General features: G+C 37.6%; 1 protein-coding gene and 1 long non-coding RNA gene across 3 annotated transcripts in view; one reads left to right on the top strand and one right to left on the bottom strand.

Annotated features, from left to right (window-relative positions):
- The window catches only part of LOC103140255 (ankyrin repeat and BTB/POZ domain-containing protein BTBD11-A), a 167,531-nt gene that overhangs the window by 125,924 nt on the left and 20,824 nt on the right, over positions 1-20,783 (bottom strand). The gene's annotated exons all lie outside the window — the stretch shown is intronic.
- LOC107836600 (uncharacterized) lies at positions 528-1,387 on the top strand. Its single transcript, XR_001662543.1, has 3 exons — positions 528-760; positions 858-941; positions 1,085-1,387. It is a non-coding gene; the product is annotated as an uncharacterized LOC107836600 (long non-coding RNA).

The following is a 20,783-nucleotide window of genomic DNA, read 5'->3' as shown; positions in this document are numbered from 1 at the left end:
TTTTCTTTTCACGTTATGATAGCTAATAGCTTAATGTAACTCCTGGATTATGAATCATATTCTGTATAAACTAAAAAGGAGACAGCTCAAAGTAGAATTGAGTAAATAAACATCTATTTAAAAACATTTTAGCAATTAATTATAATAAAAATAAAATATACTGTCACGTAACTTTTGAAAAAATAACTTTTAGAATGTTTTTTTTTCCTGTCAACTTTCATTTAACACTCCAGTCCAGTTGGTGGCAGTAATGCGCCTTCATAGTCGGTCAAGCAGCCGCCATTAAACTCCAGAGGAAGATTTGCACCGGCTACTGCTAAACCCAACATGAACGAAAATGCCCGTGCGTTGTGTGAAATGGTGGAAAAAGTCCTATTTCACATAGTTACCTTTTCAGTATCGTTTTGATATTAAGCAATGTCCCGGCGGAAAACAACAGATGACACCGCAGCGGTCCAACAAGGCCGAACCCACGGTAAGAAAACTTTAATGAATAGCGAGCGCGCGCAGCGAGGCGAGTTGCTTTGTTTTTTTTTTTTTTTTACAGAAAACGGTCTGTCGTTTTTTTTATGCCGAAACAAGTGTAGGGTGAGATTTCGTATTGTATTTTTTATTACATGTGATGTTCTGAACTCTTAAAAATACTCGCATCTTCTTTTATTTTTTCAGACCTGAAAAAATGGCCGAGCCTAAACAGCCAGGCCTCAGACCACGGTGCCGAGGCGCTCTGACGGAGTCCACCAGGACGAAGAGAAATTCAGTAAGTTATGATTTCACATTTAGTCAATAGTGAACACTCGCATATTTGTAAGGAAAACTGATCTTCCCGTTATTTTATTTATTTTGTTATAACGCAGTACAGCAAGGCAGAGTGTGGAAAGCAGTAGAGATCGACAACATGGCGGACGGAGGACGGATATGAGGACAAAGTCATGAAGCCGGTATGTATTATGTACAGTCATTGCGTTGATTCCCGACTGTATAATGGTTGGTTGAGAATAATTTTAACTTATTTACTTATGTATTTTTGAGAAAGCGATATATTTGCTACAATATTTTTTTAATTTTACATTTATTTCCACAGACTCCACAGAATGGGAGTCACATTTGTGTCAATCAGACTCTTCAGGAACGTCCTGATGTCCGTGATGAGGACAGAGACGCAACTGTGTGTGAGTATCTACTATTTCAGAATGTTGATATTTTATGCTTCAATATTGTTTATGTACATAATGTAATTATGCTATGTATTGACAATGCACAAAAATGTTTTCCAGCTCCATCCAGGACCGACTACCAGTCATCCAGATGTAGCTAAAGAAAGAAGCAGGTAAGATTTATTACTAATCACAATTCCTTGAATGACTATTCAAGGAATTATTGAATAATTCACTGATTATTATTCAATGAATGAATAATAATGATTTATTAAAATCCATCAAAGCAAATTATCTGCCTCAGAGTTTGTTGAACTATGTTTTACTATTTATTACAAACTGCTTTTATTTTTTCTTCCAATTGTTTCCAAGTGTTTTCTCTTTTTCATTAAAGTTTTTATTTTTTGTAAGAATGTATTAATGTGTTTTTTTTTGTTTGTTTATATAAATAATAGGGTGACTACTTTGGTCAAACATGTAAAAATAAACTGCAGCAAACCTTTCAAATAGCCCAGAAAGTGAAACGGGAATAAATGATGAATTTATTTTGACATCAGAACCGATACAGATATTAATATTAGATCTAATTTAAAATTTGAAGAGCAAAACGTTGATTCTGTCATAAAAAGACGCCTGAATATGTCTTAATGACTTATTGACTCACATAATTAGCATAAATTCTGTGCTGAATTCAGGAAAGCGCCTCTTTGCTGTTAGCAATCAGAGAAATGTGCTCTTGTCGTGTTTTTCCTCTTGAAGTGGAACAACTCGATTATTTCCCCTCTTTTAAACAGTAAATAGATGCAGAAATTATTATTTTCATGTCAGATGCGACATACAGTCATCAGGATGCATGTAAAAGGGGGCAGGGTTTTTTTTTTTAGCTTCTGACATACATCTGAAACTAGTTTAGCAAAATCACGTGACTCAGTTGGACCAGACGAGTCGTGTGGAAGCAGATGTTTGACAGATGGGGTCATTTAGGGACACAATGACAGCCGGTCAATAAAACACCGGCAGGGAAATTACAGTGAGGCCACTCAGAGGTCTGTTACCATCACCTTTACAAATGTCCACCACCGCACACCGTTCTCCTTAACCCGTTAAACGCTGGCTTTTATTCTCACTCATTCACCGTCCGACAGATAAAAACGCCGCTCTCTGAATTCCCATGAAGGCTCGCATCTCCAGATTGGAACGTGCTCACCAGATGATAAGGGCTATGATCATTTATTTCTGAGATCTAGTGGCTGGAGATAAGATGGGCCCTCAGCAACAATGGAGGGCCTCAGGGAGAGTAGATAATGAAGCCGCTGACCCCTGTAGTACGCTAGGCTTAGCCACTCGCCTTGCTTTCTGTCGGTGGGTTTATCTGCTGGGAATAGCGCAACGCTGCGCGTCTATCTGACTCTTCCAGCTTGGCAGCAGTTCCTACATGCTGTCGTCAGTCCCAGAGGTACAAAAGCTCAACGCAGCTTAGAGTCTGTATCCAGAAACCAAGGGGGAGTGCGCTGTGCAGCACACAGAGGGGGAGGAGATCACAGCCCGTGTTTCAGAACCAGCTATCTGGAACTCAGAGGAAATGCAAAAAAATGGAAAATAACAGAACAAATACATGCCATCTTCTTTAGGTCTGGAAACTGAGGTGGAAAGCTTCCATTTTTGGTTTTATTATGCATTTTGAATCATTACCTTGCTTAAAGGTGACCCATAAGGCTCCCTTGAACAGGTTAGGCTGAGGCACAGAACATGCTCGCTAATTTTTTTTTCTTTTTTGCAGAGAATCATTCTTAGATAATGAGGTTTTTTTCAGAAGCTGACACTTAAAACCCCCAAAATGTTGCTGCCAGAAACTCCATCTAACTCAGTGTTTACACTTGCACGTGAAAACGGCTGCAAACAGATGTGCAATTATACAACTGTACATCTTTGAAAAGCAGAAGTGGAGCCTCCTGCTCAACCAACAAGAATGTAGCAGGTGGTTTCTGGATGGCAGGTTAACAAAACACTTGTCTTTTCCAGAAGGTAAAAGAGCTAAACAAACGTGTTGAGACAACGTTTGTTGCTATGTGACGGGCCGGGCTTTGCTGTGGTTGCCAGGTAACAATCGAGTGAGACTTAATAATTGTGACGTTTTAGAAACTTTCCTAGACGCCAAAAAACATTAACTCACTACCCAAAAATGTCCAGGTGCAACAGTAAAACCAGCTGACCAAACGTCCTGGAGCTCAGCCCTGGTTGCTAGGCAACAGGCTGAGGTTGCTAGGTAATGGGCGTCACATTCCAAAGGATTTTAGAACGGCTCATTTTCCACACACCAAAATACATTAACTAATTCCCAAAAACCAGCTCAGTGTTTTTTTTTTTTATTGTTTGGATTGTTTTTAGAAGCAATAGAAACAGAAATGTGCAATATGTGAATTTTGCACATTTGAAAAAGCAAAATTTGTTTTCATCCTTTCAAAGCTGGAGTAGTAGCGGTGCATGCTAGGAGAGAAAAGGCTTTTCTGGTGACATTTTCTCAACTTTTCCTGATTTTAAACGTGATACATCAATACATTTAACTTTCACCTGATCTGATTGGCGTATTCTTTTGTTTTTCCCAGACTGGAACCAACCATTTCTGACAACATTCACTAAAATATACCAAAACATTTTATACCAAATCTGTCACGCAGCTTGATTAACTGAAAGCCTTGACATTTGGTTAATCAGCAGAAACTTCATTTGAAGAGAGTGGGTTTCGATTTTAGTAACATTAATATAAATCTAACGGCACCAATCAGATTCCATAGGATCCTCACCAACTGTTGGCATATTTATAGATTTAAAAAAGCATATAAAGCTTTATAAATGATCGTTCATGTGCTTGTCGTCTGAAAGTGTTTAACTGTTGCACAAAGGTATGCTGATGACGCCCTTGCTTCAGAGCTGGATGTCGTAAATCTGGTAGATGACACACGCAGCATACAGATAGCCTCATTAGGCCCTGATTTATGTCAGAGCAGCAGAACATCGACGACCACTAAGGCTAATGGTCCCAGGTGATGACAATGCCTCAGAAAGGGAAAGTGAAAGTTACATTTTGCAGCATAAAAAGGAGCAAAATGTACATTAGCAGAGGGCAAACAGCATTTTTTAACGCAGGTGCACTCAGGGGCAAAACAAACTCTTCCAGACCGGGTTGTACACGTTCAGCAGGGAGCATTAAATACAAAATACTTCCTGCGTCACCTGAGGTGCATTTAGGAGCAACATGTGCTTTAGGCTGCAGCAGGGAGTCGGAATCGGTTCTGTTCTGGGCCAAATCAAGATCATGGATGATGTTAAAGGGCCGGTTGTCCCAGAATGTACTGATAAAACCTGATCACAAAATATCAATTAATACTTAAAATTAAATATTACTGAACATCTTTACAGATTTTGTGATACTTTTTCTGATTTCTTTGCAATTAAAATCTAAGTTTTTATGGTAATAATTTGGAAATATTTGCGTTTATTTAAATGCAACATTTTATTATTCGCTGGACTCATTGGACTATAATTTGACATCAATTAAGAGTGAGGCAACAGTTTAGTACAAGTCAAAATCTACAATAAACTTTCAGTTATTGTTGATTTTGACTGAATTTCCACAATGATTCTTAAGAAACTGGAGGGACTGATTGGTATAATTTGGTAATAAACAGATTAAAAACTGCATTGATTTGATTGATAACATAATATTTAATCTCAGTGTTTAGACTAGAATCTAGAGGGCCACATAAAAATCTACAGTGGGCCGGGTTTGGCCCAGAAAACTTTTTAAAGCCGGTGCCGGCCGCCATGTTTTTGAGTTAAAAAATGTTTAAAGTTGACGGGAAATTTGAAATTATTGCTTGATAATTATGCATTATTGGAACATTAATACATAAACACCAACTATAAAGTATTAAAAAAGGAAATGATAAAAAAAAAAACTAAAATAAATAAGCAATGCTAAGCCTGGTGGGGACACAAGTAAAGCCTGGTGGCCCGCCAGGCTTATAAAACACTGGGGGAAACCCAGGCGGGCCAGATTAGGTCCATGGGCCTCGAGCTTGACACATGTAGGCTGCAGGTCCAAGTCTGCATTTGTTTGCTTTGAATTAATGCAACTCATGTCCCCGCAGTCCGAGCCGTTAAGCCTCATTTGCATTCCAAATGTTCCCTGATTTTGTTTTCCACAAAAGGAAACAAGCAAGAGAAGATCTGGTTTCCATCACATAAATAATTAAGCTTGTGAAAACAAAAAAAAACAAAACACTAAGTGGTTTTTATTCCATGAACGCAAATGTCAAGATGAGCCTAGCGGAGAGCCGCCGCTCAGAATAAAATCACATGGACGTTTAATCAGGTGCCACAGAAAGCAGAGGCGAAGCCGGCGTGGGGTTCACGTTTTGCTCAATTAGAGGATTAGGAATGTCACACATGGTCATCTGCTTCATTCATTCATTCATTCATAACACAATGGAGCCACAGGCCTCTGGATACTGAAGCGATAACCATTGTTGAATTTCAGATCCGTTTTGCACATTTGTCCCATAGGAAGGCGGTGAAATGTGTAAAAATACCCTCACTTTTATATTTTACCCTAAAATGTGGAGGATATTTTTTATATCTCTGTTTCTTTAACAGTGTTAGTTAAAAAATGTAGGATTATGATTCCTTGATGGGATACGACAAAGATACTGAGGTATAGGAAAATGTTTCTGTTTTGTTAAAACTTGAATTCACATGTGTCAAACTCGAGGCTCGAGGGCCAAATCTGGCCCGCCGTAGCTTTTTATGTGCCCCTCCAAGTTACACCAATAAATCCTTCCAGTTTCTCACAAATCAGAAAAATTCACAAAAAAAATCAACAGATCCCCACATTTTTTCTGGTTTTAAATTCTGGATCAACTGATCAGTGTGAAAAGATATTCAATATTATTTAATTATAGAAACATTTATTGGATGCTAAAACAGATATTTGTTCAAATTTTAACAGTTTAGTGGGTTTTATCAACACGTTCTGGTACAACCGGCCCTTTAAGAACATTCAGATTTTTGATTTGACCCAAAATGAAAATGAATTTGACGTTCCTAACTTAAATGATTAAGCTGAGATGCAATGTGCAAAATATTCTGAAGAAACGTCTAAAAATTATTTCTACTTTTTTTGCTGATGCAGTTTAGGATTTGCATTAATTTACAGAATCTGGCAGTTGCAAAATTGTGTTTTCAATAAGTTTATAATGGAAAACAATTATATTTTCTAACAAAAACTGGATGATAAACATGTTCGGTTTCATCTAGATGGTTGTTTTTACACTCCAGTATTTACTTTTATTTGTTTTGGATATTTTAAATATCTCCCAGAATAAAATCAACACTGGAACTACCAGTTCCAGTGTTGAATTAAAGTTCACTGATCTTTCGGAAGCATTATTAGTTGGAAATGGTCTCAGACGCAATAACTTCTGGGAGAATTTACCACCTTTTTGTTACAGGTTTGTTAGCATTTTCCATATTTATTCATAGTAAAACAGTTTGCAACACATTGCCTCCTAAATTTTGTTGATTTGAACAAACATCTCACTTAGCAAATAGTGGAAAAATAACCAGCTAATCGTTTCTAAAAGTTCGCCTCAGTTTTACTCATTTATAACTTCCTCTTGACTTGACCCAAAAGTTTCTGTTTGCAGAGCTTCCCCTGAAGGAAAACCGTCTCACCTCTCTATAATTCATGTCCTTTTTACTTTAAAACCCCACTAAGGATCAGACCGACGCTCTCTCACACACTATGTGGATGTGGTTTCATAACATGCAGATGAGACGGCGATGAGAGCGAATCCAGTCAAAATCTTCCAGCTGGTTAGTTTTTATGGTAAAATAATGTTTCTGGGATTCAGGTGGTGATTTCTGAAAAGATATCCATCAGCCTCAGATTTTTATTTTCACAAAGTTGTCAGATTTTCAGATTTCTCTCTTACAAGGTGGTTTCGTCTAGATGTCAAACTAGAGGCCCGTGGGCCAAACGTGGCCCGCCGTAGCTTTTTATGTGGCCCTCTACACTAAATTACATGAATAAGCCCCTTCAGTTTTTCAACAAATCTGCAAAATTTACTCAAAATTCACACAAAATCTACAGATTCCCACATTATTTTCAGATTTTTACTCCAAATTTTTCTCAAAATTGGACAAAAACATCGATTTTAAGTGACTGCTGCCTCAGCCTTACTCAAAATTCACACAAAATCTACAGATTCCCACATTTTTTTCCAGATTTTTACTCCAAATTTTTCTCAAAATTGGACAAAAACATCGATTTTAAGTGACTGCTGCCTCAGCCTTACTTGTTGACAAGTTATAGTCGGTTAATAAAGTCACGTTTAACGTCATACATTAGCTCAAATATCATAAAAATTCCTTAGTGCCACAAAATCTGTGATTTTGATCACACGCACCAAAAAAAAAAATTCACAAAATCCTGGACCGTCTGATCAGTGTGAAAAGATGTTTAATATTATTTAATTTTAAGAAACACATAGAGAATGCTGAAACAACTACTTATTGATATTTTCACAGTTTAATGGGTTTTATTAATACTTTCTGGCACAACCGGCCCTTTAAGAATATTCAGATTTTTGATTTGGCCCAAAATGAAAACGAGTTAAACTCTCCTGGTCCAGATCACACCAGAAACTTAACAGCTTCTTTATTCATCAGTATTTATTATGAACTGGAGTTAAATCTGTCACAGATATGCTGCCGACTTTGACATTGCCGAGCAGCGCCTCTTGATGCGCAACCGTGGTGAATTTCACTCGGTGCTGATGAGGTACATCTGTCGCTCCTCTGCTTTTACCTGTGGCATCGTCTTTGCTCCGTCATCTGCATCACGCTCTTTAATGAGTCGACACACTTCATACCCAAAATGAGCTCCATTTAAATTCAATGGCCTCCCACCCACACACACACACACACACGCACACACACACACACACACACTTAGATGTCTCACTTTGCTAAGTGATGATTACTGTCGCTACAAACTCAATAAATTGCATTGCCTTGAAGCCTGAAATCACTAATTAACGTTTTCAATATGTATTTAGAGGAATGTTTACATGAACATATGGTCTCCTTTCTTCCTAAAAATCTGAGATTTAAGCCTTGAATTCTTTTCTTTACAAAATAAAGCAATTGTTTCCGCCTCCGAGGAAGAAGTATTGCTGGAAAAGTGAGTAAAGACAAGAGAGTCGATGTAATTTGTAAACCTTAACGGTTGCTTCTTATTTTGCCCTCGAGTCACTTTAGGTTTTTTCTGTCCTACACAATTTTCCATGTAATAAAAAAAGCCGTTTACCAACCATTTGCCTTTTTCACATCCACCTTTGCCACATTTTATATGATTAAAAGCCTTTTTAATATTATAGTTTGCTGTTTTGATTATTTTCCAGCATCATTTATCAAAATATTTGTTTAAAAGAACTGAACAGTTGGTAAAGCAGCCAATCCAGAAGCAGCATTTATTTTCCTTGGCTCTGATTGGCTGTCCAATCAAGAACAAAGATAATGAAAACAAGCACTTATTATTACGTGTTAATGCATATCAGAGTATTTTTTAAACTAAAGAGGTAATTTTATGCTTTTTTTGTGTATTTTAGCATTTAAATGTGTTCCCGCAAAATCTCAGGATCCACCGCAAAGAGGAAAAACTCAAGCTATTATTTATCATTTTACATTGTGTAAATGTTTTGTTTATTATTCTATTTTGGAGAAACAATCTCAATTTAAACAAATTGTTTCTTCCAATCAATTTTGTGGGAATTTATCTGTCCAATACGCTGCACTTCCCATCCCAGGCCAGTAGGGGGTAGAAACATCCACTAATGACATGAGAAATGTGAGAATGGCAAGGGATTTCCGAAAACAACAGCAGTTGGTTTATATGGCATCACTTCCTGTTAGTGGCGCATGACAAAAGTTTCACATTGACAAATTAAATCCTGAATAAATGGGACGTTGTGGTTTTTAGCGTGGGAGTCATGAGTTGCAGTTTTCCTTTCAAAAAGCTCAATTTACAGTCGACAAAATTAAAAAACAACTTACAAGCAGCTATGCAGTGGAGATAAATACTAAAATAGTTTGTTTTCCAAGACATCCATCCATCCAGTCAACAAGTTGGAGAAGTTTCTGTGGGATATTTTTTGCCAAAAAAGAAACAACCAAGCTCTTCCTTGTGGCCACCCCTGTGGCGGTTAATGTTAACTGCCTTGTTTATTTCTCTCCTGCTGGTCTCCCAGCAGCAGAACTGCAAGGTACACTTCAGGTGAGGACACTGAGAAAACCTCCAGTCTCAAACTCTGGAAGTGTGACCCTACGGTGCTAAATGAAGACACCTGGGAATAAAAATGGGAAGTGCAGCTTGTTTACTTTCCAGGCTGTTGGTTTTTTTTTTGTACATATTCAATGAAAAACAAGTTGTTTTGTGCAAAATATAACCAAAAACACCCGGATGGTTCCAAAAGTTACAGAAAATATGAGACAAAAATAAATGCATACAGGTTTATTTATTGGATTATTCTAAAATCTAGAGCAAGGGTGTCCAAACTGTGGCCCGAGGGCCATTTGTGGCCATTGGAGTAGGTTTGTGTGGCCCCTGGATCAGTTTAGGAATGGCTTAATTGGTAATTCAGCATACAGAGCTGGGTTTCCCCAGTGTACAGTATTATAAGCCTGGCGGGTCACCAGGCTTCACTTGTGCCCCCACCAGACTTAGCATTGCTTATTTATTTAAGTTTTTTTTTTTATATTTGCACTTTTTAAGAGTTTATAATTGGTGTTCATGTATCAATCTTCCAATAACACAATTATCAAGTGATATTTTAAAATTTCCTGTCGACTAAACATTTTTTTACTCAAAAACACGACGGGCCGCTGGATAAATGACAGCTCTTGCACTGGGCTTAACAGGTTTTCTGGGGAAAACCTTGTAGAGTGAAAGCAGATGGAGACTTTGTGTTTTTCTTTCTACTTTCAATGACAATTTTATATATTAAATAGAAAATTTTAAGAGCGAAACCCAATGTTTTGCTTTCGTTTTAATGTCAGCAGGGTCAAATGGGATGAACACAAAGGCAGTTCTCACATTTGTTGCAACAAATTAGGAAACTAATTGGTCCTTTTCAATAAAAATATGATGTTAATTTTAGCAGGTAAAGAAAAAGAATTCATAATAAAAGTATTTGGCATTTTTAATTGAATTTAAATAACTAAATAAATTACGACTTCCAAGAGCTTTCAAATAGTTGATTTTGGGCACTTACTTGTTTTAATATCCTTTTAAACCGAAAACAAGCAAAAAAAACAACAACAAAAAAAAGTTCTTTGTAAGAAGATGTATTACTTATTGGATTAGCGTTTATAAAGGTAATTTCTACGAGGATTTATCTCTTTAGGTGGCTTATTCCAGCTATAAGTTGATAAAAAGATAAAGAAAGGCTTAGAAAATGATGGATAAGATAATTTCCAGGTTGTGGGAGGTTAACCCAGCATGCAGTTAAATTGAGGAATCAATAACAGATCCAACTTGACGAAATGAAAACAGTGTTCAGCTTCATCCTGAGGCGTTCAGGTAACCTCCGTATTTCTGACCACCTGCAGTTCCAGGGGGAGCGCGGCTCGCCGTGCGCCGCCATCCATCAGGCTTGTCACGGGTCGCTCCGGGGCGGCTTCGCTAAATCTGCGTAGGACTCGCCTCATTTCCCTACTCTGATTATCCAGGCCCGCTCAACGGGAACGGGCTGCGCCGCCTGACTCTTCGCCGCCCGACTCTTCCCCAACGTCTTCCTAAATTCAACCTCCGCTCTGTCAGTGCGGTTATTGCACTTCAATTTTTTTTTGTCCCCCTGGATCTCATCACCTCGACACTACGGCTTCTTCTTGCCAAGCACAGATCAGCAGAATCTGATGTTTCTGTCTCTCTCTCTCGGTTTTCCCCTGGGTTTTGGGGGGGAAGCTCGGGTTTCACCAGAGTTGCTCATTTACAGAGCTTTGTCCTGCAGTGTGGGATTCCCCGAATGTTTAACAGCTCATAACAGAACCTGTTAAAATGTTTCTGCTGGTGGATTTTGACAGTGAGAAAGGTGTGGAGCCAAGATCCTGCTGTGAGAAATGTGCAGCCATAGTTGGTTTAAAATTAGAGCTGACATAAAGGGAATGCAGCCTGGTTGAACTCATTTCATAATATTAGCAGCTGACAGAATATTTTACGCACAAGTCAGCGTGATTCAGAGCCACAAATCGCATATCAGTCACTATAATTACTAGTATTTTTAAATACATTTATTTCTACAGTGTAAGTAGGATTTAGTAGATTTTAGGAAACCATCAAGTTACCATAAAATTAATTTACAGTCGCTACTATTGCAATATTTTCCCTTCTAGTAGTGTTAATGTATTTTCATTGACAGTATCAAAATCATTGTACAATAATAATTTATTGTTTCTACTGTCTTGAGAATTACAGAAGTTTCTTGTGAGTTTTGATTTGACTTATAATTACTACTGTAACTTACATTTTATTAATAAATGTTGAGTTTTTTAAAGAATGTGTTCTGCACGTCATATCTTTAAATGCCTTTAATTTAATTTGCTTTATTGCCAAAGAATTGGAAGATTAAGTTTTCCTGAAACAAATTGGGAAACTGCAAAACAGCCGAAACACTGATTTCCTTTAAATATATGTATTTGATGTATATTTGTTTATTGTTTCATAATTTATTACTGTCTTTATGTTTTTAGCACTTGGAACTGGCTCGTAGCTAAAATTTAAGCTCATGTTGGCACTGAACATGATAATATATGTAATTGAAGTCAAATTTTCTCTCAACTCTTTGAAAGATGAATGGGTATAAGACAGTAAAGGTGTAAAAGTTGACATTCCACCATTGGATTGAGGACAGTAGTGGGAAAACTTCAGTGAAATCTTCCGTTTTTTGTCCTATAAAACTGATTTAACGTTGGTGTCTGACTTCTGTTTGAGGCAGAGCTGATCGATATTTCAGGACAAGGGAGGATGAAGTCGGTACACAGAGAAAGAGAACATGTCTGTAAATATTGATCCTTTTACATCTCTTGTTGTTTGAACTTTAGATTTACACGAGTTTCTCTGCAGTCATATTGTGAGTTTTTTATTTCCTTCCCGCTGAGTGTGCATTCACACCAGTCCAGTCCTGTAATGCGTTTGCCTGGGAAGTCTGGTTTGTTTGGGAGGTGTGAATGAGTAACCGCGTAAAAACCTCGGTTTTGGTTCGGCTGAAGTGAACTCTAGCACAGTTTGAATTAGGAATAAAAGTCATAATACGATATATATTGTGATGTGTGGCGGTAATGATATATATCACAATATAATTTGTATAAAACTTACATCAGCTTTATACTAAATGAGAGGAAAGTGTTTATTTGTATGCATAGAAACTCTAAACATTCATTTTTGTGAATGTTATTTGTATGTAATGTTTGTAACTGGGTTTTTTTAGGTCTCCCTTAAAAGACGTCATTTTAAGGGAAACCTGCTTTTTCTTCCCAGTCAGGGAAATTGCTAGTGTTTCCTCTCTTCCACACAGGTTTTCGCTCCTGGTTTGATTTTTTTTAACCCTCCTGCGGTCTTAAGAGACGGGGGCATCTAAACTGCACAAGTTTTTGTCTGTGAACGCTTTTACAAGGTTTTTTTTTGTGGTTTCAGAGAGACCGTCAGACCGTCCCACAGCGCTTCCCTGCTGTCCGACCGTGACATCTGCCGCGCCCTTCCTGAGCACAGCGCTAAGACCGTGGGAGGTTAAACCCGAACCAGGTCTGAATAATTTCCATTTTTTGAACCTGCCTTTTCAACGAGCTCTTCCTTTACCTCTTGCTTGCTCTGTTTTGATGCCGGCTGGTTACGACATCAACAAGTTTTACCGTGATTGGCCGGTAGATTACAGATCTCTATCAAAGGCCAAATTTCTATTGTTCTACCGTATATATTGGCATTCCTAGTTTGAATGCAAATGTGGATGCAAGAAGACTGGAGACCGCTCCAAAACAGGAAGCAGATTATAGCGCAGGGCATTCTGGGTAAAAAACCCCCTACCAAAACAGACGCGAGAGTTTATTGCTAGTGAGAGAAAAGGCTAGTAGTCAAAAGAGAAATCCGACAACCGCTAGAATTTCATGCTACTACCTTTTTGTTTACATTTTTCAAAGTGTTTTCTGAGGTTCTCGTGTCGTTTCCTTCAGTGGTTTTTGCTGCAGCGCCACCACAGGCGAGGAGGGGAACAGGTTTTTCTCAAGCTTTTATGTCATTATTTTATTTTCCCCATAGCAGTTGTTTTATTTTTTGAATAACATTTTTTATTGTACATCAGTTTGTGATTTCATGTCTGCAAAAGTGCTTTGTAAATACATTTTAGTCATTTTCTGACAATCGGGTGTGAAAATACACCAACATTCAGGATTCAACAATGATGATGCCGATGCTTCAGAACGCTCAGCTCTCTGCAAACTGGATGAAATTATTCCGACATGTAAAATTAAGGAAGAAAAAATGCATTTCCCCCACAAACAAACTGTAAAGCACTGCAAGAAAATGTTGCAGCTGAACCAAAGCAGGCGGATTTCCGTTTTGCTGCATTTCCAGAGCTTCATTCATCGCTTTGACAGCCCAGACTCCCAGGAGGCTCCTCCAAAACGCTGCCTCATACAGCGACCAAGGAGGCTCACTCGGCACGGCTGCTCCCAGGCATGAGCTGGCCTACTTTAAAACCAAGTCTGCGTGAACGACGGGCTGAACTTCCAGTATCTAGAGGACGTGAGGATCCACTGGAGGGCTGCGTCATCGGAAGCGCCTCCACCGAGTCGACCAGAACGTGAAGACTCTGATGAAGCCCAGATGCGGTTCAATCGCTCGCCGTTCCTGATCACCAGGCTACGGGACGCAGTAAAGCTGCAAGCTTTCCACTTTTAGGGTCCAAATAAACTCAGAAAAACTAGAAACCCAACAACAAATGTTGACTTTTTCCATCATTGCTGAGACAGACCATCGTTAAATATTAAACCAGTTGCATAAATGTAAAGAGTTTGTGATATTTTTTGGTTTGATTTGAACTTAATCGCGTCTAATTTCACTCGTTTGATTATGAAAATGACAATAGTAATTTGCCAAAATTTGATATATATATATCACCAGTTTACAATAAAAGCTACTTCAAGGCATTTAAATTAATAAATCAATTAATCACATGATAAATTAAAACAAGTTCAATAATTTTCATTTGTATGATTTATTGTTGATTTTTTGTTTACAAAGATTTCATTGTGCATTTTACTTGTTTTTTTTCCTGTTTATTTTGGATATCTAAAATGTCTTCCACTTCCAGTTTTAAATGTTCATTAAAATATAAAGTCCATTAATCTTGGAGAATTATATTGCTTGAAAATTGTCTCAAAACAACAATATTATCGTTTATCGCAATAACTTCTGGAACAATTTATTCTCCAGTTAAATTAGTTAATGTAACAGGCCTACTTTAAATCGAAAAAAGTTATAATTTATTGCAATTGGGTCGAGGTTTGATTCAGATCAATCTAACGCCAACAAAAAAATCATCTAGTTGATTTTTGCAGCAACAAATCATCCAGTAGCGCTGTTTCAAATGCATCTTATTGTATCAGAACATAATGAAAAAGTCAGTTAATTTTGTTCAGTTATAACATTTAAAAAGATAAATTAGGATTTTATAGATTTGACTTCATTACATATTTTAAGCACCTAAGAGTTGAAATATTTATGCATGAATATCGCAAAAACCACACTCAAAACACACTTTTAGTTTACTAAAAAGTAGGTTAAAGTACTGTTTAATATTTGGTTGAGGCTCCTACTGCATGAAAGGTGATCAACCTCAATCAGTTAGCATGTGAAAATTACAGTTTTTCCTTCCACTCAATTTCCCATTGACTTGTTTTTAACACTCTGATTTCTGAAGGACTGAGTTTTGAGTTTTCTTTACTAAACAAATGCTTGGAATACGTCACTGCGTGAAATAATCAATGTCAGTTTTGCCTTTTAAACTGGAGCATCAGATATGGAGCGCTAAGGCCTCAGTCTCCGATAAAATCTAATCCAGAATCTAAAATATGTCTTCAAAACTGAAAGAGAACGGCATGTGTACCTCCTGTGGTACTAACAAGCGATTTCTTTGTTGTTCTTCTCTTACCTGCATAAAAACTCATGTTTCGACCAAACTGCAGCGCTCTTTAAGACCACTTTCTCATCTGATGGAGCGTTTGAATTCAAACTCTCACCTACGCAAACTTTCCAGAGTTTCCTTCGCAGGGCGTCCACGGCTGCTGCTGCTTCAAAGGACGCAAACTGAGCTGTTTGGAGAACATTATTATTACAAATCCTGAACGTCTGAAGGAGGCTGAACCTCCACACACCAACTTCCCTCCAAGGATCATTAACTCGGATGAGAAGGTGGGAAGAAGCAGAAGTGATTTATGTTATGTTACGTAAGGTGGCTTTGGACCACAGCGGACGCGCTGCTGCAGTTCTTAAGGTTTTCTTCATGAACCATTGACAAGGACTCCCTCACCCAAGACATGACTCACTGCCAGTAATGCAGCAAAACAACTGCAGCCAGCTTGTTCATCTGCAGCTACAAGACATGTGGGTTTGATGGGGGAGGCTGAGTGGGAGTGTGACAACTGCTGCTTCTAAAACCACCAATATATCATGTTTTCCTCACAGAATGTGAAATCTCGTCAGTAAAAACAACTAAAAGTTGATTTAAAAGACAAAGGAGAGTTAAATTATTGTGATAAACGTTAATATTGTTGTTTGAGATTGTTTTCAGGCAATGTAATGGTAATAATGGTAAAAATAATAATGCAAGAACACATTCTTAAGCATAAATAAACTTTAAACTCTACCGAACATTGAAGACATCTTAAATATCCAAAATAAATAAACAAAACAACAGAAGTAACAAATAAAATGAATAATAATGTCTGTGTAAACAAAACTACCCTTCAAAAGAACAGCTAACCGAGACCAAAATTAAGATTTTTGTCATCCAGTTTTTGGTGAAAAGCGATAAATCATTAAAATGGAAATTATTGAGTTTGTTTAAATTTATAATGTGATTAATTGCTTATTATGTTAAAAACCAAAAGGAATAAAGAAGTTTGAAGAACTAAAACTGCTTTTCTTTTAGCACTTTGGGTGAAAACATCCTGGTTTTATCAGCTTTTATCAAAAAAAAAACCTTCTACATTTTGTCTCTTATGGCAACAACAAACCACATCATGTTTGTGTGACATCACGAGAAAATCAAAAGAAATCATCCAAAATATCAGGAAGGTAATTGTGGATTTCTACAAATCTGGTTCTAATTTTCAGATGCCTGAAGTTTCTCTCTAGCTATATATAAAACTCCAGATTTTATATTAATTAGTTCTGTGAAAATGATCAACATGACCTGCAAAGCTGCTCAGAAAGGACTGTGTCCAGTTGGTTCTGCTAACTCCTTCATCTCTTTTCACCTTTATCTTGGTTATAGGATGTAAATAAATCCAAATTCAACCCTCAGGGGTTACAGTGTTTGGTCCTGCTCTTCTCTAATCACCATGGAAACATTGTGGATATTGTTAGATAATTTTTGATTGTTGCACGTTTTCCCCTACACGAGTGTTCCCCAAGGTTCTGTACTCGGTCCCCGACAATTTATCTCTATCTTTTACTGTACACAACTTTGAATATATTTGAAAAACGTTGCAAAAATGTAATGCTATAATTGATTTTTTTGTTTTTTAAAATATTAGACCAGTGAGTCAAGTCTGTGTTTGAGGTAATATACAAACTGTAATGTTGCCAGTTAAAGCCTGGCGGGCCGCCAGGCTTATAATGCACTGAGGGAAACCCTGAGTTGCATTTTCTTGTCCATTTGTTTCCCTTAAAAGCCTGTAGTATTTCAGAAATGTTTCCATCACCTCAAAGCTAAACAAATTTAGCTTTGAGGTGATGACGAGAAATCATATTTCTCATGTTTCCAACCAACTTAACGTGAGAAAATGGCCCCTCATGCGCCTACAAGAAGCTTTTTTTTGAGTCTTCTCAGTTATTCCAATTATAAGTGGAGGTTTGTAAACCCCCCTAAAGTGACACTTGGATACAGTGACAGGCTCGTGTTCATGCTGTCCCACATAATCCCCAACTAGACCTCAGAATAGTAATTCCCCGTTCGTCTGCTCCCAATTACTCTTTTGCACAAGCTGACTCATGAATGCTGCCTAACAGCTGAAGAGCATCACAAATTAGCTCACTTAACAGAAACTTTATTATATTTTTTCAGCCTTGCTGTCAATTTGTGCATTGGGAAGAAGGTTTTTCCACTCTTGGGCATAATTAGGGTTGAACCCCGAGGAAATAAATGATCCAGAAAGCAAATTAGAGACATGCAGAGGTATAATGTTTCCCTCCTCCAGAGTGGAGCTTCTTATGAACAATCTGGAGGCCATTTGAAAAAAATGCTGCTCTCAGAAAATCTGTAATGCTAAGTTTTCTTTGATTTGAAATGGAGTGCAAATCTTTCGGTCGACCTCAATTATAAGAGGAAACAGAAAAACCAACAAAATACAACAATGTAGTAGTTGTGTTTTACCAGAAGCATTCGTTGCTTTTCCACCTGACAACCTTCGCTGCAGCAGCTGAATACTGATGTGTGAGAAATATCCCCTGGCTTCAGGACTTAGGCTCCAGTAAAAACACTGAAGCAACACAACAATGTGCCTTTTTTATTCTATCTGCACATTAACTGCATCCACTTAGTTTTCTACTTTAGAAAATTGGAAATAAGACCAAAAAAATCATTTAATTTAGTTATTTCCACTCTTGATTTCACTCATCTGGCCAACTTATCTTCTTCCTGCATAACCACCATTGATTTGTTTAATCAGAATGGGTTAAAAGTACAAATATATATTTTTTTCTGTTTATAAATGCAGGATTTCTCCTTTTCTTGTTTGCACTAGACTTAAACTTGAAGCAGAAACCGTCATCCATCCATGGCATTTTGGAGACTTGGTAACTTCATTAGAAAACTAAATAACAGCAAATTTGAAAAATAAAAACAGCAACCGGGTAGTGTTTTCGATTTAGCTCATGTCAAATCTTTCAGATTTCATGAATGTATTTTTTTCCCTTTAGCGTTTGAAAATGTTTGACTTTTGAAAACATATTTCAACTTTTTCAAACTCCACAATGACCTTGATGAATGCAGCAAATGGATGGATTTGAGTCATTTCTAATAAACTCGTCATAATTTATCAGTTTTTATTGGATTCAAATCAATTAAAAAAAAAACGTTTGATTGATGGAAACGTTGCAGGATGTTTTTGGGAAATTCCCAACACGGTTATGAAATTGTCAGAGTTGTTTTACCAACTCTGTAAACATCTCTTCTCACTACAAATGGTCATGTGCTCAGAAGCCACAGTGGATAAAAAACCACGAGTCACTGGGGTTTTTTGTTTTTCTGCTTCAAGAAGGTAAACAAACAGAAATAATACTTTAGAAACTGTGGAGGACATTTTTTTTGATATGTTGCGTGGATATTTACTTACTACAAGGTTTTCTCCAGAAAACTTGCTAAGCCTGGCGGTAGTGGTAACATTAGTCATTCATCAACTGTCTTTTTGAGTTAAAAAATGTTTAAAGTTGACAAGAAATTTGAAAATATCTCATGGTAAACATATTTTATTGGAAGATTAATACCTGAACACCAGCTATAAAAGTAGTAACATTTTAAATAGAATTAAATAAATAATCAATGCCAAGCCTGGCGGAGGCACAAGTAAAGCCTGGTGGCCCACCAGGCTTATAATACACCGAAGGAAACCTTGTATTAAATGTATATAATGAGTAATTACTTTTATGCAATACAGACCAAAACCTAATTAATCTATCATGTTCATTATAATCTCAATTTAAAGTTAAATATCAAACTTAATCCCACGCAGAGGATTAAAATCCATCTGATCAGCCTTCAGGGTAAAATCTTTGTGTACGTCTTCAAACCAGACAGCTGTGTCTATTAAATTCGTTCTTTTCATGGGTGCGTGACTGGATGACAACCCGGCACAAGGCGTTTCTTTTTTAAATCTGGTTTCCATATAAAAAAAGCAAATCAAAGCTGAATTCAGAGTACCTGCCTCCAGTCTTTGTCATCGTCTACATTCAGGATCTCGTGTTTATTTCCCCAAGGCCGACTCGTTAAAGGCACATCACCTCGTTTGTGTTTGTTCGCAGCAAAATGTCTGCCAGAGCGGCATCCGGCGGCTCATGCAGAGATGAACACGCACAATAACGGCGACAAAGAGCCGCTGAAAACTCGGGACAGGCCGTCGGGAATGACAGGAGCGGTTCTGTTTTATTCAACGACTGCATTGTTATGCTAAATGTTTCTAAAATGCAAGCAAACATGTTGATGCACAGAGAAACCATGATATATTTGAGTCCCGGCATTATTTTCCTCCATCTATCACACAATAAACTGTTCCCTGCTGATAATTTACTTGGTCCCATCACATCATTTAACTCCTCTGTCCTTTTTCTGTCAGCGCAGCGCAAACGCTGGCATTATTTAGGACGACGTAGCTCACCGTCTTGTCTTTGCATTGATGAATATGTCATCACCGGTTCTGCAGACAATGTAAAAATGTTTCTGCAGTTCTTTGTTTCCCCTCATGTAATGCGATTAATTGATTTATTATACAAGACGGTAAGAATAATATTGTGAAAAGTAAGAAAAATTAAATCAAAATACATGAAACTGTGCCAATAACTTGGCATTATCTCAGGATTTCCCTTCATAAGGGGTTCAAGGAAAAAGAAATAAAATCAGAAGGCAGCCGATCCATCTCCCAGCAGGGTAAATCTCTGTTATATTCAATCTATTTCTCTTCTCACCTCAAGAATAAGCTCCCTAACCCCATAAATATATCACCACTGTATTGCACTAAGACATGGATGACTCAAATTCTTCATGAGAAGAACCTGTGGCAGGGCGCTCCATTAGCTCTTCCCTCATGAGGACTCCTGGATTTATGCAGAGGAGGAAACACTCAGAGAGACGGCTGAGTCCGAGCAGCCGGGGTGAAGACCGCCAGGACTTATCCAAACACAGGGCGAGCAGGAGAAGGGGTGATTTAGTCTGGGAAATGGAGGCATGATTGATGTTTTCTGGAAAATTTCACAGCCCTCGACTTCCAGCGGAGCGAGGGAGAGGAAAAAAAAGCCAATTTCTAATTTTAGAAAATCAAAAGAGGAAGTTATCTTGAGTCAGTTGGTGTACAAGTCAGTTAATCAGAAAGAAAAGCTTAAAATACAGATTATTCATATTTACTTGTTTATGGTTGCACATTCTTAGGTAGGGTTTGAAATATTGTTTTCAAAGCTCTTATTTCAAGCTAGTGTTGGTTAATGTGAACCCTGATTTTATTTTAATCACAATAAAATTGTTTTTTATGACTATATGCTTCCTGCATGGAGTTTGTATGAGCAAAGATCCTTTCCAAACT

This window comes from Poecilia formosa, unplaced genomic scaffold (genome assembly GCF_000485575.1).
Source record: "Poecilia formosa unplaced genomic scaffold, Poecilia_formosa-5.1.2 Scaffold69, whole genome shotgun sequence".
NCBI classification, from domain to species: domain Eukaryota; kingdom Metazoa; phylum Chordata; class Actinopteri; order Cyprinodontiformes; family Poeciliidae; genus Poecilia; species Poecilia formosa.
The sequence above is the reverse complement of the archived record's forward strand: the minus strand, read 5'-3'. Positions and strand labels throughout refer to the sequence as shown.